The 18963-nt window shown below is 37.6% G+C and overlaps 1 pseudogene; it reads left to right on the forward strand.

Annotated features, from left to right (window-relative positions):
* The first annotated feature begins 8007 nt into the window (after positions 1 to 8007).
* On the forward strand, positions 8008 to 10323 carry LOC116095725 (annotated as a pseudogene).
* Positions 10324 to 18963: the final 8640 nt, after the last annotated feature.

Consider the following 18963-nt stretch of genomic DNA (forward strand, 5'->3'; position numbering starts at 1 on the left):
AATGGAATCAAGATGGTCTTCTATTATAGGGAAGGGTTTAGGTGTTCCACACACTTAGGTTATTAAATTAAAAAGGAAAATCACATGTTTTCATTGTCATTAAAATTCATTTTGATTATTTATGTTGCATTCATTAGGACTTTTTGTATACTATAAGTTGAACATACCACCCATGCCCTCTTACCATACTTCTCTTGTTCTACACTCTTGTTCTGCTTCTCATTTATTCCTGCAACAACAACATATTTTAATCATTACAACCTTTAATTTTTCAGTAACAAGGGACAGAGTAATCTTTTAAAATGTAGACCTGATTTACTCTTCAATGTCATCATATGACTCTTAGTGAAAAATGAAAACTCTCTGATGATCTATAAAGCTTGGCCATTTTTTTCAGCCATCTCCTTCCTTTCAGGTTCTTTATTTTTTTTAAATACTCAAAATATATTATCATATCTTTAGATATTGTATTCCTGTTTTTCATTTGCTTAAATATTTCAGAGATGTTGGGTAAAACCATAATCACGATATATTATGTGAAAAAACTATTTTATCTACGAGAAATGCATATAAATAAAGAGAACTATCCATCTTTTCATTCTAGATGTAAGACTGGTACTTTTTTAATTTAAAAAGATTTATTTTTAGTTATGTGTACTTGTGTGTGTTTCTGTGTATGCCACATGTTTGTGGATGCCTGCTAAGTCAGAATGTGTCAGATATCCTGGAGCTAGATTTACAGGGGTTGTGGGCCACCCTGACACAGGTGCTTGGAATCCAATTCCAGTCCTCTGCGAGAGCAGCCAGCTCTTTAACCTGCTGAGCCAGCTTCCTAGCCTGTAAATATAGTTCTGATGATATGCTCCTGATCATCACTCAGGAGAAGATAATCCTAGCAGTCACTTTCATCTTGCATTTTAAGGACTACAATTTAACCATTAATTTGTGCTATTGTTATTAGTAGTATTTTGACATTTTCTCCTCTCTTGGATGAGACCCATATAATGTTGGCAGCAACATTTATAATTTTGTATGTATTGTCACTATTTAGTAATTGTTAAATTGACATCTGATAGTGAATAAATTTAAAAAATAAAAATACATATACTGGAGTGTACATACATTAAAGGAGAAGAATGGAGCAATCGTTACTGAAGTTAAGATCCAAACATATTAATAGTACTTAAGAAGGAAATCTCTCAGATGTCCCTCAACAGAGGAATGGATACAGAAAATGTGTTACATTTACACAATGGAGTTCTACTCAGCTATTAAAAACAAAGAATTCATGAAATTCTTAGGCAAATGGATGGAACTAGAAAATATCCTGAGTGAGGTAACCCAGTCACAAAAGAACACACATGGTATGTACTCACTGATAAGTGGATATTAGCCCCAAAGCTCAGAATACCCACAATATAACTCACAGACCATATGAAGCTCAAGAAGAAGGAAGACCAAAGTGTGGATGCTTCAGTCCTTCTTAGAAGGGGGAACAAAATACTCACAGGAGGTAGAAGGTAGGAGGGACTTGGGAGGAAGAAAGGAGGGGGAGGGAAAAGGGGGGCAGGATCAGGTATGGGAGGAGACAGGGATGATAGACAGGGTCAGAAAATTGAACAGAGGTGTGTAGTAATTGGGGATGGGTAACTGGGGATAGCCACCAGAAAATCCCGGATGCCAGGAAAGCAAGAGGCTCCCAGGACCCAATGGGGATGACATTAGTTGAAATACCCAACAAAGGGGAGGGAGAACCTGCAGAGACCATATCAAGAGGTTAGGTAAGGGAGGTTTGAGGGATGGGGCAATCCACTTATCTCCAAATTTTTAACCCAGAAATGCTCCTGTCTAAAGGAAATACAGGGACAAAGTGTGCAGCAGAGACTGAAGGAAAGGCCATCCAGAGACTGCCCCACCTGGGGATCCATCCCATATGCAGACACCAAACCTAGACACTATTGCGAATGCCAAGAAGTGCTTGCTGACAGTATCTTGATATAGCTGCCCCCTGAGAGGCTCTGTCAAATGGAGATGCTCACAGCCAACCATTGGAATGAACACAGGGACCCCAATGGAGGAGTTAGGGAAAGGACTGAAGGAGCTGAATGGGGTTTGCAACCTCATAGGAAGAACAACATTATCACCCAACCAGACACCTCCAGAGCCTCCAAGGACTAAACAACCAACTAAAGAGTACTCATGGAGGGACCCATGTAGCAGAGGATGGCTTTATCTGGCATCTATGGGAGGGGAGGCCCTTGGTCCTCTGAAGGCTCCATGCCCCAGTGTAGGGGAATGCCAGGGTGGTAAGAAGGGAGAGGGTAGGTGGGTGTGGCAGCACCTTCATAGAAGCAGGTGTGTGTGTGTGTGTGTGTGTTTCATTTGTGAATCCAGATAGCTCTTGGGTGGGTGCACAAAGCAATAACAAATTACTGCTATAGTCCCTGTATCTTCAACATGCAGAATGGTGACTATAGTGACCTGTACACATATAGTGACCTGTACACATATTTGAGAGAGTCTTGGTTTTGATTATGTTGATCTAAGTTTTAGATGTAGTTCTCATAAAAAGGAAAAAACACAAACAAACAAACAAACAAATAATCCCAGCATGGCTTTAGTTCTTAAAGTGAGGATACAACTGGAGGAAAACTTTGTTTTATGAAATCCACTAAAATATTTGTCAGATGAAAACTTTTTGGGATTTGATTTCTCTTTTGTCTCTGTGTGCTTAATTCAAATTGGATGAAAGAGTGATAGTCATGAATTTGTGCTATGGAAGGAAATGTGATAAAAAAGAGTTCTTGGCAAAATAGTTACAGTTTTTCAACTGGCAAATTAAATTATAGTGTAGATTTTCTATCTTGCCCTCATTAACTTCTTGGCCCTCTTTGGCTTTCTGAGCCACTGGGGATCAGATTTCTTATGGCCCCAACCAGACACCTCCAACAGGCTATTGATCATCCCTTCTGCTTTTCAGAAGTTCACCTTTCACTACAGGCTGACTTGTTTCTAGTGGAAAGAGACTGTGGATAAGCAAGATAATTAATTTGTGCTCACATTAAAGATAGATACATTGTATATATACACAGATACAGATATAGGATAAATACATTGTATATATACAGATTCAGATGGATACAGTCATTTGGACCTGGATGCATTAAGGCTTAACAATTTTCAGTTTATAAACTTCTGAGTTTACTTATTCTAAAATGTTAGAATGATGGGTAAATAGGTTTGCTTTAAGTGCTGTAGGGTGAAATAGAGTGGAAGATGGCTAAAAGTCAACCTTTTTAACGTTTTATACAATTGTGATCACATTGTTTCCCAGTTTAAAATAATATAGTTGATTTTTAAAACTTATGCAGCTCTGTGTATAATTATATACTCAAAATACAAACTTTGAAAGCACAGCATATACGATCCGAGCTGATTCACCCTCAGAGGACATTTTTTCTTTATATGACTATGTATTGTGGGTTTTTTGGTCAATATATTGTGTTTTTCTTGTCAGTTCTTAAATGTTTATCTCTGTAAGTCACTTCTAGTTGTATGCTGAGGAAGCCAGAAAATTGTTTCAGTCACAAACAAGCCTTTACTTAGAATATATACAGCATTGAACCAGTGACCTTTTTAAGCAGAGTGGCAGGAACCTCCAAGCACATGCAGGGCCATTCCACTGTTCAGTTTGCAGTCCACCTATTTGCCATGGAACAAAGACAGATAAATTAACATCAAACAAAGATATGAGCAGCAACAGAGAACAATGCAGATAATAACTATAAGCATAATTTAGTCTTAAAGCTGTAGAAATGTTTCCAGGGTGTTGCTGTCAGTGTTCCTCAGAATGTGGCAATTGTCCTCTTAAACACTGTGTTGTAGGTAATATGGCAAATGCCCTTAGAAGATGATGTTGGCAGTGGGGAGAATCTGGATACACTTCTGAAAAACACTGACTGATGTATCAGGAGTATCTGTAGTTATGTTTTCCTCAGTGGTTTTTCTTTTTGTTGTTGTTGTTGTTTGTTTTGTTTTGTTTTACTTGTTTGTTTTTACATATGTAATATTTGCTTTCTTCACCCAACTTGAGTCATATATTTGCCAATTCGGTTAAGGGAAATAAAATAGACACATTTATATTAGGTGGGTGGCTTATAAGAGCAAAAGAATAAAAGGTATATCCTACAAATCTAGGCTTTTCTATTGTCGATGCTCAAAGATGGTTTAAAAGGTGTTGGAGAGCTTAATTTCAACACGAAGCAACTTGTATTAGGATATAAATGGGTTCAGATGACCTTCAAGAATCAATCACTTTAAGTTGGACTTCTCTTTTGCTGTCATAGAAAGTTGTGTACAATGATAAAATTTAGTATGGACACAGGTATTTTTAGCTATCTAAATCAATTCTGCATGTAGTCTTGAGCATATCAGTGTCAGGGACCTTGTAGGTAATTGGATATAAAACTTGGTACCTGTCTCTTGCAGTACGATTTACGTACTGGTTAAATTTTACTTAGGGAAGAGAATTTTAGGAATGTCTTTTGGCTTTTTAAGTTGAGGATTTAAGAACAAAAGGAAGCTTATGGATAAACAGACTATTGCTGACTTAATATCTGCCAGAAGAAGTCACAACTGTGCAATGCTTTCTTGATGTTTATTGGGCTTGGTGGAACAGTTTATGTGTGTTACCTTGCCCAAGAAAGGCTGAGTGCAGATTCTGATCAACCCGGCTCTTAGCAGGATTTTAAGGAGGTCTTTTGGCTTCAACCAATATTTTAGCTTTTTAAAAACTTGGCTAACTTTTCTCTAGGGCCAAGGTATCTTTGAGGACCAGAAGAAAGTGTCCATAAGTCTGTCTCTGTGCCTCTTTCCATGTGAGTGTGAAGAAAAGCTTACCCAAAGGAGAGACAGAGAGGTGATTGTTTTTAGTTTCAGTTGGAAGAAGTCAATTTATATGTAGAAAGCAGCAAATCTTTGGAGATGTTCTCTTGTTTTATGTTTATAGATTTTTGCCTATGTGCATATCTATGTATCTCATGCATGTTTGACATCCTTGGAAGTATTTGCTCCCCTGAAATTGCAGTTACAGACTGTTTTTATCCACTAAGTGGATGATACAAATAGAATCCAGGTCCTCCAGAACAGCAGTCACTGCTCTTATCTGCTTTAGCAATTTTTCCCATAACTATGATATTCTTTTGATTTGGGGAATCTTGACAACTACATTAAATGATATGAAACCATTATGGTGACCTGGATACTGAAATGAAAAGGGAAGGAACTTTGTCATAACTCTGTTCATCTCCAGCATTCCATCTGTGGAATGCCTGGCTCATAAATGTTCTCGGCACTAAATGAATAGGCGAAGGAATGGATGGGTAAAGAGTGAAGACTGCTTTGATGTCAAGTTCCTCTACATTCCATATATGAAGAGATTATTTTTTTTGTGATACAAGAGGGAAGACCAATGAATACACTCACTAATTGAAGTTCTCTTTGTTGCCAACATTTTAATTAATTGAAATCCGCAAGACTCCTTGTCCCTTAATACCTTGAACAATTGCTGGCATATCATAGTGCTAATTACTTGTATGACTGACTGGACACCTGTGCATTTTGCTTCATTATACTCCAAGTCTTGCCTTCTCCTCTCTATTGAAGTTCCACATTTTCCACATGATTGCGCCCTGTCTCATTCTTTAACTCAGGACCCTCTCTTCCTGTGAACCTTGGTGGATATCATCTTCATAATTTATTTGAATATACATTTTTATTGGCTTCTAGAATTGACAGTGATTTCCTCTTATTTGTTTCTGGGAGTTCCTCAGGAAGGAAGACTTAAAAAGACACTGGATGAATTCTTTTGGAATATGCTCACTATATCATAAAGTGAAGGTATCATAAAGTGAAGGTGTTATACATTGCTTCAATGGTATGGGTTCAATTAAGCCAAATTTCCTTTGGACTGTCATGTCCAGTGAATCTGAGCTACCATAGTTCATTGCTTTTCCATAATTCCTCTCTCGTGTTCAATTTAGGATCTCCAGATACACTTATTGATTTCAACTAACTTGCTAATATAGCTCCATTGAAATAGATCTGTAAAGTATATTACTTCATCATAGGGCTAACTTTCTCCAAATATTGCTGTTATAATTAATATGATAATTGATTTAAACATAGGGACAGAAGACATAATTTTCCCCCATGTGAGAAGATAGTGTATTTGCTTTACATCAAAGTTAAAAATCATCTTTTACACATTGTAATTGTTAGAGACTGGCTTAGTCGGTGCACATATAGAGCTGTTTTCTCTCATGGCATCCCAAGGTGGCTGGATGAAAAGGCCTTAGTCAAACATTGCATAACAATTTCTCAGTGGTCAAGTGTCTTAATTATCATATATTTTGAAGTGTTTTCCTCCCCTCTTGGACTATATAATTTTTTGCTTGATTTTTGTTTCAACTGAATTGTATTCAGCATCAAACATCCCATGGAGATATTTTCTTCTTTTAGAAAGCTCCACGGGGCTCCATATGTTTATATAGTAGTTGGATTTGTGGGAGAAGAGTGCCATCCAGTTCCACTAGCTATCTGTATTTTAAGGTTTAGAAATATCTCTCCAAAAGATATCTGTAATACTTTGCATGGCCTCTTGTTATTTTATATTGTACACTACAGCATTGTCTATTTTGCTCTTCTAATACCATGGTTGTCTATATAGAAACTAATATTATCATCAGGAAACTATTGTAACCTGAAAATGATAGCCTAATTTATTGAGCAGATAGCTACCCTGGCACTCCAAATGAGAACAATTCCTACATCTGAAATTAAGTATTGTTTGACATACATATTCACTTGGATATCATGTTGACATTAAGATTTCGAAGCTGTTGAGATGGCTCAGCAGTTATGCACACTGGTGACTTGAAATGATCTCTGGAAACAATAAGATGGTAGGTTAGAAAGTCTGTACAACTACATTAAAATAGTTATAAATTACTAAGCCATAGAAACAGGGGCATGTCAGAAATTTATGTGTTCCACTACATCTACCAAAATATGCTGTGTAGCCACTGTGGTTTTGGAAGGGTGTATAGTCCATTACTGGAAAGTCCCAGATAATCAAATGTACAGTCTTCAGAGAAGAGTGCAATACAGTTTTTTTTTTTTTTTTTTTTTTTTTTTTTTTTTTTTTTTTTTTTGCTTTCACCTCAAGTCACTCCTAGGTCCATTATGAATCCATTTGGATGCAATTCAAAGGTGTTTTCTGTCTGGGGCTTTCATTCACTTCTTTCCTTTAATGCCCCTTTGTCTTTATTTTCAGATATTCTTTTAGGGTTAGATTTCTCTTTCCTCTTGGCTCTGGCCTTTAGGTTCCATTTAGTCTTTTCCCTCTAAAAGGTGGTATACATCCATGTGAGTGTGAGTGTGTGTGTGTGTGTGTGTGTGTGTGAGAGGGAGAGAGAGAGAGAGAGAGAGGAGAGAGAGAGAGAGAGAGAGAGAGAGAAAGAGAGAGAGAGAGAGAGATTTCAATCATGCTTCATGGATGAGCAATCATAAGGTAAACAAGCCTTTCAAATACTAAGATCATCCTGTTAGAAGCTAATTTTTTTCTGTCTCACTTAAGTTTTGCTAACATGGCATGGATTTCTAGTCGTGAGTCATTTGCTTTTCTTCAAAGCTGAGTGAAACAAAGGACATCCTATCCTCACACTAGGATGGAAATCTTACTGATGGATTTATGGCACATTTATTAGAATATCAAATGACACTTAATTTTAATTTCTCTGTAATTTCCAAAGTGTATTTGTGAATTATATCACATTTATATGCCAAAAATATGCAATGGAAAAATTTAAAACCTAAATGTTGAAAAGAATTCTTATTAATAAGTCAGTTAAATTCCACATTGGTGAAATGAGGTATTCAAGAACAAACAACTTATGATTGGCAGAGCCAAGCTAGCATCAACATTCTGTATTGAGAGGGCCTAGAAAGATGGCTTTGCCATTAAAGGCAGCTGCTGCTCCTGCAGAAGAGCTGAGTTTGGGTCCTCACACCCACATGGAAACTCAGAACTGTCTGCAACTTCACTTTCAGGTGACCAGATGGTATTTTTCAGGTCTCTCTGAGCACCAGACATGATGTGGTATACAGACATTCTTTCAGGCCAAAATGTTCATATGCATACAAAATATTTTGCATGAAAACACTTGAGGCTGACAGGTAGGCACAGACACATCTCTGTTCCTTAAACACACCTCCTATCCTTAATTTTCTATTTAATTGCACAGAGAAGTCTTTTTCCTCCTGTTGCCTTAATACTCGTTCTAAAATGGGGCAGAGGGGGCAGTATCTGATGGTAATAGGTCTCAGAGACCACATATAAAGAATGTGGATCTGGTGCTCTCAAGTAATATGTCACCAGAAAATGCCACTCCCTTTTTGCTTCAGTTATTCTAATGCCTGCTGCAGAGCCTTGTCACATCATCTCTCGGTTATAGTATTACATTTTGTTGTGGTTACATATTTGCCTGGTTTTAGGGTTTGAATTACTTTCCCTAACAGTGTGTGTTAAAACCATCTTAGACCCTTGAATCTTGGAATGTGATAGGGGATTGTTTTAGTTTTTGGTTTTTTATTTTATTTTTTTTTCTTATTTTCTTTTCTTTTTCTTTTTTCTTTTGGAGGGGAACCTGGAAAAGGAGATATTGTAAATAAAGAAAACATCTAATAAAAAAAAAAAGAAAAGAAAAGGGAATCCTTAAGCAGATGATGGATGGAGGGCCTTTGGGGTGTTCCCACGACAGACTGTAGGCTGTTCATGTGAGATGAAGAAGAGAATCCAGGATGAGTTTATACATGGCAGAGGCTCTGTGAGGACATAGTGAGCAGTCCCATGCTGAAGATATAATTGTGGGGATGCCTGAGCATTAATGTTTCAAGGCATAGACTTTTTAGCAGATGCTGTAGCTATTATTATGGAGCTAAAGGGAAGAACTGATTATTGAACAGAGTTTGGGAAGTCCTACAGTAACAAATGATGGGGGGTATGTGTGTGTCACATTTCTAAAATAAAATTGATTTAAAGAATAGATAGAAAAACGAGTGAGCTAAACTTGCCAATAACATAAACTAAGAGGCTAGGGATGGTACCATCAGTCCTCTTGTTCTGGCCCCTTTTGTTGTCAAGTAGGCTTTTGAGATCAGCAAAGGACATAATCCCATGGAAATTAAGAGGGGTGTGAAGTTGGCTGCTGATCTTTAAAAACAGCCTAAACTTGTCAAAGCCCCTGAAGCAATTGCTCAGTTGCTATGATTTCTGCAAGTGGAGATAGACATTAGAAACGTCAATTCTGATGCAATGAAAATGTTTGGAAGAAAGGACATCACCACAGTGAAGGATGGAGAAACCCTTAATGCTGAATTGAAAGTTACTAGAGGCATAAATCTTAATACAGAATGTATTTCCCTATATTTTATTAACCTTAAGAAGGTCAAGGAATATGAATTTCAAGATGCCTATGTTCTATTGAATGAAAAATATCTAGTGTCCAGTCGATTGAAACTACTGTGGAAGTTGCCAGACTGCTCATGATGTTAATGGAGAAGCTCTAATCTCTCTGGTTTTAAACAGACTAAAAAAGGACACTTTGCCAAGGAAGACATCACGCTTTTGAAAGGAAAAGGTGGCAAAGCTCAAATTGAAAGACATACTCTAGAAATCACTTAGCAGTTAGTCATTACAAATAGAAAATATAAAAAGAAAAAGTTGAATCAGTGACTGGCTAAACTTCCAGATGTAGATATGTTGAAGAATGGAAAGGCAAGTGATGTTGAAATGAATGAGAAAAAAAGAGTTAGGGATGCTCTAATGTTACGAAACAGATGATGAAGAAGGCTTTGTCCTAAGAGGGGGCTCTGCACCTCAGCATTGACTTTGTTAAACCCAGCTAATTAAGATCAGAAAATAGGTATAGAAATTACTAAAAGGGCACTCAAAATTTCTGCAATGCCTACTGTTAAAGAATGTAGGTGTTGAAGGGTCTTTGATAGTTGTATAAATTCTGTCCAGTTCCTCAGAACTTGGTTACTGTGGAATACTCAGAAACTTTGTAAACATGGTAGACAAAAGAACAATTGGTACAAAGGAAGACTGTAAGAACTGCTTTACTGGACGCTCTCAGGGTGGCCTCCATGCTAACTACAGAAGGTATACTGACAGAAATTCTTGAGAAGAGAGGAACCCTGAAATGGGAAACTAAAAGGCAGGCCCTCACCTATAACTTCACAGAATTCACACGAACAAGATGATCAAAGAAGATGCTGACTACTGATTACTATAACCATCAGTTACTTGTTTCCATTGACAATATATAATGATTTTTGCTATCACTGTTCATGCTTACAAATTATTTTGTAATTTTGAATAAAGATATCTATTCATTCCTAATATTAGATGCAAGAGCCATATACCAGTGCTTTACTTAGGGTTTTACTGCTGTGAAGAGATAACATGATCAAGGCAGCTCTTATAAGGGACAGGATTTAATTGGGGCTGCCTAACAGTTACAGAGGTTCAGTCCTTTATCATTGTGACAGAGAGAATGGCAGCACCCAGGCAGACATGGTGCTGGAGGTGCTGAGAGTTTTGCATCTTGATCTGAGTGCACCCAGGAGATTCTGTCTCATGGGCAGCTAGCAGGTGGATCTCAAGCCCACTCTAACAGTGACATACTTGCTCCAATAAAGCTACACCTATTCCAACAAGGCCATACTTTCTAATAGTGGCACTCTTTGGGTCAAACATATTCAAACCACCACAACCAGTGTTCTGCTTTTAGCATAACTCTTTGAGTCATTTTCTCTGTTCTATTCTGTTACAAGTGCAGCCTTTCTGTGGAGAGCAAGAATAATTGTGTACAAAGCAGAGAAGTATCTAATTATGTAACAAACTGTCTTTAGTAAAATCTTGCTTAAAGTTAAAAAAAGTGATAGCTTGATTAAATGACTATAATTTTAAATAAAAATCCTCATTTTCCACTAGAGGCTAAGCCACTTGAGGGAAAGTGTTGCAGTGTTCACCTGTGCTGTGACAGCAGATAAACATGGACATGGGCATTTTAATAAATTTTGGACATTCACTAAGGCTGAAAATTGTATTTTCTATTTGCTTTTCATGTCCCATGGAAATCCAGCTGCTGAGGCTACAAAGATACTGAGATAATGAGCATTATCAATGATGTTTTTCTTTCTGAAAATAGTGTCTACAGTTGTCCTTATATGAAGTCATAGAAGTAAATGCAATTAAGAGCTGGAAGATTATTTCTTATTGCTTGTCCAGACATGGGAAGAGAAATTAAATCTTCAAATGCAATTTTTGAAATTAAGATTAATGATGAGGAATATCCAATTCCCTCACTCTGATGATCTCATGTTGTTTGAGACTAAGTGTGGGGGCTTCCAGCTATCTTTGCTATTAATGAATATGATTGAGTTATTTTAAATATAGTCAGGATACAAGCTCTCTTGTCTATGTTGAAAATTTGCCTTGTATTTTTCAGAGGATCAAAAGCAGGCATTAGTGAAAGAAAAAAAATCAAGTGACTTTTTCCTCCTGACTTTTAAAAATTACATTAGATTCTCATTTCTGGATTATGGAAATATGGGAGAAAATGAGTTATACTAATTAATTTATGGCAGGGACATCAAGAGATGAAAACATTTCACAAGGTTTTCAATATTTGCCAAGTCTAAAAGCTTAAAGGTAAATTTAGTGATGAAGAAGAAATGTGCTGGGCAGTTAAGGATACATTTATTACTGAGAAAATTATAGTAAAGCCGCTAAGAGAATTGGCACAGCTCCTGTGTTGTGAGAAGCCATGCACTTCTAATGCCCTCTCAGGAACGCGTGTGTACACCACTGCAAACAGGCAAGGGGTGTTTTCTACCATCTCATTATCAGAACTTGTTGAATAGTTCTTTGAGTGTTAATTAAAACCCATGAGCCTTATTTACACAGCTATAAGGCAAAGGTATGAAATAATCTCCAGCATATCATTCCATGCTAACAGTGGACGATTCTTTTGTGTTTGTCAATACAAAAAGAAAGGAGGCTGATGTTCAATCATTCAGGGAAGTTGTTGGTCATGCTGAGCTTGCAGGGCACCTAAAGCTAGTCTCTGTATAAAGGACAGCGATAGTATCATGAGTCTAAACTCCAAGTCTGAGCTCCAAGATACCTGGTGTCCCAGGATGAAGAGACATGTAAAAAGACTTCTATATGAAGGAAATGATGAACATTTCCAGTGCTGCCTTTAAGTTATAGAATCCATTGTGGTATAACATGTTCATATTTTTTTGAGATCACTGTCTGATTAGAGAACTGAAGAAAAACTACCATGTCTGCCTGCTCGACCAAAAACATGGCTTGGAACAAAAGCAGCATCGTAAAGTAAGTCTCTTACTTTCCTTCTAAGCACAAAAGCAATGTCTGGTGTTTCATTCCACTTCTCTTCCCTTCCCTTCCCTTCCCTTCCCTTCCCTTCCCTTCCCTTCCCTTCCCTTCCCTTCCCTTCCCTTCCCTTCCCTTCCCTTCCCTTCCCTTCCCTTCCCTTCTCTTTCTTTCCCTTTCCTCTTTTTCCTTTCTTTTCCTTTATGTTGTTTCTTTTCTCTTCTCATCAAAATCTACTGCCCATGGGGAAAGTACATACTTGAAATGTAAATATCACAAGGCTAAGCCACTATGCTTTTTTATGTACCTCAGACCTCACTTAGAAATAAATAATGTCACTGAAAACTATTTGTTGAATGAGAGAATGACTGAATGATGAACTTTTAAATGTTGAGATTTATAACCACAGCAATAATGTTATCTGGCTCAGTTCTCATTAGTCATGGTAGAAGAGCCCAAGAAGAAGGGAGTGATGTGCATACATATGCATATTTATAATTCATTTAGAGAGACAGGGTTATTTTTACTTTATCTCTAAATAAAAACCTTGTGCATATTATTATATCCGTGATCACGTTCAAGGTAGGATGGCTAAGAGAAAGAAGAACAAAATTGAAAATATTTAAATTTATAGATATTCTTTTAAACCTTACTGGTTAGGTTTAATGGAAAGACTATTCAAAACATTTTTTTTATGTAAAGAATAGGGATTGGAGACAGAGTTATATGGGCATAGCTGTTTCAGTAAGTGGTTTAACTTTGCTCTTCCCCTGTCTCCCAGGTGATTATCCCAACATGTATCTGAGTTTGGTATACAGTCTCTATAACACTGAAATCTGATGCAACTGAAAAGCTATGGAATAAGCATTATCAAAAAGAGAACCAGCCTCACATTTTGCCTTTGCAAAGATATAGAGAAAATCAGCTGCCCAGGGAGGCACTTTCTCTACCCCCTGCCTTTGATAAAAATAGGAGTTGCAAAATTTCATTATGAATCTGTATGCATCACTTCTCACCTTTCCATGGTCTGAGAAATCAAAGGCCATTCTGTCAGATTTCAGTCTTGGAGTTCCCATCCTTTCTCATGCCTTCGACTGCCTTTATTATGCAGCACTCTTCCGAAGTCTATATTTCAATTCGACTTCCCCTGTCCTTGCCACCACCTTGCATCCTAAATAAACAATGTTTAGTTTAAAATTTTGTTAATTCTTTTCCATAGCATTGCATATTTTCTTAACAAAACACCGTAAAAAGTCACACAACATATATAATCTTGCTTGTCTCAAAAAAGGAAAACTAAACACTTAGTGGATGCAATTGAAAAATACAATATTAATACAGGGGATAGGTTTTTAGTAAACCTCTTCCATAATACAATTAAAGATTTTATCTAAAGAACATTTTTTTAAAAATCAAGGATATAAAGACACAATACATCTCAGAAATTCTTACATTTTCATGTATAATACAGAAGTTCTTAACTTCATAATCTATGACTTTGTCAATCCAGTTTTATGTCAAAGTTTACTGAGATTCTCCTTGACTTACCCAAATCTCACATTAGAAAAGAAATTGAAGTATATATGATGGATCTCATATTCTCTCATCAATCTATGTTATAAAATATTTGAAAGATATATGAGCCATGGTGTAAGAGATTTATTTGCACAAAGGATAATGTCCTTCTGGTCAGCCTTTCTCATTTACAAGGTACTTGTCTACTATACCACTCTCAGTCCCAAGTGCCCTGGTAGTACCAGTGGCAAAGCGGGCACATGGGTTTATCTTCTAGCTTGAATGATCACAGAAGTTCAATTTTTCTTTCTCCATAGCTACAGGCAGGAAATCACCACCCACCTTTTCACATACTAGGAATTTCAGAACTTGAGCTTACTTTTGCCTAATTGCCTGTACTCCACTGTAATTGGTCCTAAGTTCTTGTGTGTGTGTGTGTGTGTGTGTGTGTGTGTGCGTGTGTGGGTGTGTGTATGCATGTGGGTGGTTTACACCCCTGCTGCATCTTTCATAAGGTGTTTGCTTTTTAGTTACACAAAGGCAATTTTCCTTTGTTATGTAGTTTGACCATAGTAACTATTTGAAACAACTTGCCTGTGGATTAATTGAAAAAACATTTATTTTAATAAAGCATATGTTTCAAAAAATATTATTTTTGAAATAGAACAAAATATACTCAAAGATTTTAAACACTTATTTTTGAACATGTTTGATAAGACTGTTTAGCAACATACTCTGAGAGAACACATGCTTTTTTTGGAGCTCATATTTCCTCTCTTCTGCTCCATTTAGATGTATACTCTTCCATGCTATATTGTGTCTCTAGTGCCTTTCTTTTTTTTTTTTTTTAAAGATTTAGTTTGTTTATTTTATGTGTATGAGTACACTCTAGCTGTACAGATGGCTGTGAGCCATCACGTGTGTGGCTGCTGTTGAACTCAGGACCTCTGCTGGCCCCGTCGTAGTTTACTGCAGCTGTTTTCAGACGCACCAGAGGAGGGTGTTTTCAGACGCACCAGAGGAGGGTGTCCGATCTCATTACCGGTGGTTGTGAGCCACCATGTGGTTGCTGGGATACCGAACTCAGGACCTTCGGAAGAGGAGTCAGTGCTCTTACCAGCTGAGCCATCTGGCCAGCCCCTCTAGTGCCTTTCTTAACTCAATCCTAGTGTCAGGCCAAAGAGTTGGAGAATGCCCTGTTCTAAATACGCCAACTTTGGCTTCTTGACGACTTTCTTCTCTTCTTCTTCTTCTTCCTCCTCCTCCTTCTTCTTCCTCTTCTTCTTGAAAGTCATTATAAAAATTTAAAGAGATGGATTAACTTAATAAGACTTGAAGTGACTCTAATATTGGTGATGGAACTGCATTGATCAGATGATAATAACTGCTAATTAAATTGAAATAAATTAAGGTGAGTTTAAATTAGGCTAATTCAATTCAATTCATTTCAATCCATCACATAACTATTGAGCACCTATATTAGTTAGGGTTTTCAAGAGGGACAGAACTAAAAGGATGCACACCCCACACCCCCACACCCCCACACATACACTGGGGAGAGAGAGAGACAGAGAGACAGAGAGAGAGAGAGAGAGAAAAGGAGGGAGAAGGAGGAAGGAAGGGAGGGAGTGGGAGGGAGGGAGGGAGGGAGGGAGAGAGAGGGGGAATTTATTGAGCCAGCTTTAAACTAGTAACAACAGTCTAATCATCCCTGAGAACCGAAAACAGGGAGGTACTCATACCTTGAATCAGCGTGCCTCAGCACCTGCAAGCGTCCTATAATGGCTGTCTCTCATTGGGTTGGCGGAGGAGACAAGTTGTAGTTTCTGAGTTACAAGGCTGGGTCCTAATGTGGTACTAGAAGCTTGGAATTTCCTAGTGAGATTCTGATCCTTAGTCCATGATGTAAGCTTGGGAACTTTAGTTCTGATATCGATGAAAGAATGAACCATCCTTAGCAGTAACAGAGCACATTAATTCAGAAGCAAGGGGAAGACCTAGGTGTTACGGGAAATTTTAAAAGAGAGTGGCAAGTTCCCATGATGCACACTGGTGGGCCACATGATGCTAACGGGGTGTTCTCATCTTGGCAGATTCCCTGGCCTGGAGCTCCTGAGACATCTCCACCCAACTTGCAAAGTTCCCTTGACGGGTCGTTGCCACTCTAGCCCCATGCAATGACCACCCACCTCACGGTTAGCTGTCACAGTTCCCAGTAACCCTGTAAAATCAAACCTCTAGAAACTTACAGATTAATAAGTCAGATTTATATGTCATTAAATTCTCAATTCACAAGAATTGCCCACACAATACTTTCAGAGTCAGCTGATAATAATACAAGCTGCACGCTTAGATTAGACAAATTATCCCAATTATTCTATTCCTATATGATATCATAGATACCTGTGGCTATTTAAGGCCACGCAGACTCTGACTCTTCCTGTTCATCCTCCATTTCCTCCTCCTCTTCTGTCTCTCTTCCTGTCTCTGAAGCCCTGCACTCTACCTCCCTTTTCGTTGTCCAGTCACAGACTTCTTCTTGGATTAATAATTGAATTAATTGGACAGGGAAAATACTGCTACAACCAGGAGGAAAAAAACTAGATGATCTTTCTTCTGAAATAATCCCTTCTAAACAATCTGAACACTACCAAAAGGTACCACATACAACCAGAGTCAGGCTTCCAACATAAATTAAGACAATCAGAACATTTTTTTTTTCTGGTGTGGTTTCCTACTGAGATGATTTTGATCTGTGGCAAGTTGACATTTAAACCAACTATAATAGCACTTATTATATGTCAAACATTGTGCCAGGGTTTTGAAGTTACAATAAGAATTTGGTGTTTATAATATAAAAATCAGGGTAAACATATGAATTAAATTCAAATGTAATTCAGTTAATAGGACAATGGAATTATGTGCACAATGCTGAACTAACAAGCATGTGGATTATTAATTATTGTTATGTATGCATGAGGGTGTGGTCTGTGGTTAAGGGATTATCAAAAAATGCTACCTGGGTAAAAGTTACACAGGTAAAATATTCAGTCACGAGCAAAAGTATATTGAGTTTAAGGGATGGAGTTTAGTTAAGGTAGAGCAAAAACTCTGGACACTTTGCTGTAACTACTACACATTTCTATACACCACATTACTGATATTGGTTGTTTTACTGTATTTTTTCAATTAATTTTTAAATGAGACTGAATATTTAGAAACAAGTACATTTTAAGATTCTGCATAAACTAGGATATAAACATCTAAAACAAAGAATTCTGGGTCCAACAGTATATGAAGAATCCTCTGGATTTCTGGAAAGAAGCAACACAACTGAAGTATCTGTTACTAGCAAGGAAACAGTGAGAGATGGTAGAAAGGGAACATGAACCAAGAGACCTGGGCTTCATTCCTCATTCAGACACAGAGACACTTTTGGTTTGAGTTGTTCTAAGTCCTGAAGGACACAGTCTTCTTATGTGTAAATCGCAGGGTTAGGAGAGGGATCTTAGAGCTTCTGCTAGAGTGTAAAGCATTCTTTGATCCTACAAGCAGATTCGGGCATGGAAGGAACTCATAGAGTTTCTACTGGAGTAAGGACAGGTTTTAGACCCAGCAAATATGTATGGATCCTGGCTAAGTTTCATACAAGCTCAAGGGAGCAGGGAGTCATTTTAATGGCAACTTTCATTGCAGAATACCTGATTTCTGGAGCTCGAGTGCTAATGCAATCCTGTGGTCAAACTATCTGCATAACTCCTGGAATATGGTAGGGATTCATTGTCAGCTCCTGATGGCTTCTTGTTTTAGCAAGATCTAATCACTTTTTTTTTTTTTGTACGGAAACTTGGATAATGATTTTCTAACTTCTGATTTTTCTTAGATCCATATGTTGTCTTGTCTGTCCCTGGGAAAGACAGGTTAGACCATGAGAAGCAGAGAAATGAATTATGGTATTTACACCATCAAGATAGTCAATGACTAGTTCTTTCAAAGATAAAGTCCTTTAACAAACACTTGTCGTAGGAGCCTCAGCAGCATTTCTATTTGTTCTGGCCTCTCAATTCAGCTTAAGCATCACACAGAAGCCACATGACCTAAGTAGTCAGCACACTTGCTGCTAAGGGGGCACTTCTCACGCACAGTAATTCTTCGGCATTTCACTTCAGAGCTGATTTATGAACTGGGGTATAGAAGGAGAAATCTTTGCATGAAGTCTTCAGTGCTTTCATACATGTATAAACTAGTACCATAAATAATATTACCAGATGCAATGTAGCTTAGCAGGCTCTAAAATGAGCTGAGTGTGGGAATCTCTAAGATTCAGTGAATGTGTATGTCATTCTATCACGCCCAGTGCATATTGGGGATTTTCTGATCTTTTTATTTTCCATTCTCTTCATTTGTCAATGCTTTTTTCTTCTTCTCATCTTTAATTTAACAATTTAGACACTATTTAATATAATCCAAACATTTTGCTTTTTGGGGGAGGATATGAGAAAAGGCCCTGGTGTCTAAAATTGGAAGAGCCTTCTATATGCTTTGCTAACACAAGATTACTTCTTTATTAAGAAGTTGTGGGTCTGGGAATGTAGATTAGTGGGCAACTAATGTAACATGCCGGAAGCCCTGAGTTTGCTCACCAGCATAGTATAAAACTAGAGGTAATTAGAAGTTCAAGTTTATCCTGGGCTACATAGCAAATTCAAGGCCAACCTGGGCTATATGAGATTCTGCCTTTTATAAAAGTAGCAAGAAGACTGACTCAGTTGTTAGCAATGGCTTTACAGATATTTACTTATTATCCTGAGAAGGGTGGGAAGTTGAAAACCAGAGAGGAGCAGGTATAAGCTCAACTTATAATGCTGACATAAATAATAACGGTGATTTGAGGTGAAAGGCTTCTTTTCTTTTTTCCTCACCTTTAAGACTAACAAGAGCCTTAGTATAGTATGTGAGGATAGATTGAGCTAACATATGTAGGC

The sequence above is a fragment of the Mastomys coucha genome, unplaced genomic scaffold (genome assembly GCF_008632895.1).
Source record: "Mastomys coucha isolate ucsf_1 unplaced genomic scaffold, UCSF_Mcou_1 pScaffold18, whole genome shotgun sequence".
In the NCBI taxonomy this organism is placed as follows: domain Eukaryota; kingdom Metazoa; phylum Chordata; class Mammalia; order Rodentia; family Muridae; genus Mastomys; species Mastomys coucha.